This window comes from Polistes canadensis, unplaced genomic scaffold, assembly GCF_001313835.1.
Source record: "Polistes canadensis isolate GaletaPanama2010 unplaced genomic scaffold, ASM131383v1 scaffold_282, whole genome shotgun sequence".
NCBI lineage: Eukaryota > Metazoa > Arthropoda > Insecta > Hymenoptera > Vespidae > Polistes > Polistes canadensis.
Window position 1 is genome coordinate 104,581 of NW_014569829.1, and position 1,719 is coordinate 106,299.

Sequence of the window (1,719 nt, forward strand, 5' to 3'; positions counted from 1 at the left end):
CTCACGAATATTATACAAAATCTAGAAAAATTTCTAAGGGGAGAACAAAATATACTTAGAAGTGGCACGATTTTTTGTATCACTTCTTCGTACATCATGTTTTCCTGTTACTAATTTCAATTTGTGAGACAAATTTCCAATAAATTTATAAATTGAAATCTCTAACAGATGATAATGACTTACCCAATAAGTGTGTTACGTTTCTCATTTTGGTCTTAGTTTAGAAAATAATTCGGAATATTGCGAAAAAAAAAATAATATAATTTCCCATTAGAATTCAAACATTAAAACACTTGGATAGGAACCTGAATTTACATCTACGAAATTTTAATCTTCCAAAGATCATCCATGTCCCGTCGATATTCGATAAGCCAAACCTTTCCAATTTTTATTTCTCTCTCTCTCTCTCTCTCTCTCTCTTTTTCTTTCTAATACTCGTTTTGTTTCTGAGTTAACGACCAAACGTCGATAGTGCCCGGCATTCTTAACCCCAATCTCTACGTGTCTCGAAAAAGAGATAGAAAAAGTAAAGTGGTGAAAGAGAAGGATGAAGAGAAGAAAGAGGAGGAGAAAGAGGAGGAGAAGGAGGTGGTGAAAAAAAAAGAAGAAGAAGAAAAAAAAGAAAAGAATAGGTTAGCTTGAGGTACGATTATAATCATATCTGGATGACAGCCATGCCGATTTATTCAATGTTCACGCGAATGATGCTGCGCGTAGGTTAGGGATTTTTCCGAAAAAAGAAAAAGAAGAAAAACTATTAACCCTTAACTCCATTTCCATTTCCTATATACTTAAACAAAATCAATTTACTTTATCGATCGTTTATAATACTAAACAAATTTAACCAACAATCATCTCATAATAATAATATATAAATATTTAACATTATATTCGGGTAAATTGAAAGCAAAGAAACTAACACATACTAATAACACTGACCAATGATTCGACATAATTTATTCAACAAAATGAAAATCAATCATTAAGGATTTACAAAAAAAACCTTCCGAATATTCTTATATTATTTATTATAATAATAACAATATTAATAATAATAATAATAATATATTCGTATAAACGATCAATCTTGACAACTCAATTATAAACGATGACACTACTATCTTCTTTCTCTTTCTTTCTTTTAAGTTCTTTTTTTAGACACGGATCACGATTCAGGATTCTAGAGAGCGGACCCGGGCCTACCCCACCGAAGCAACGATTCGTCCGTTTTTACCGGCTCGTCCCATTCGTGAGGCCACGTTTATGTTGCGTTCGAGTACTCGTTATTGTGATCACGACTTCTCATTCGTTCTCTTTCTCTTTATCTCTCTCCCTCTTTCTTTCTCTCTCTCTCTCTCTCTATCTTTTGAAAGAGCCTGAAAGACGCTTAGGTGTACGACACGGACTGCTACGACGTATGTAAGTATATAAGTATATATATATGTATATGTATATATATATGTGTACGTTGTTCTCGCGAACGCAGCATACGACCGCGTTCGTACCCCATTTTATGCATTGGAACACGGTCGTCGACCCTTTCTAGTAGTCGTGCCCGTCCCATGCAAGGAGTAGCCTGACCACTCGTGGAATTATAAAATTCTGTTACGCCACCCAAAACCTTACCTTCCTATATTTAATCCTTTAGTATATATATTATCATCTACAGTGACTATATACTATGGGAGGATCCAACATCTTGCACAATTGCGATACCCA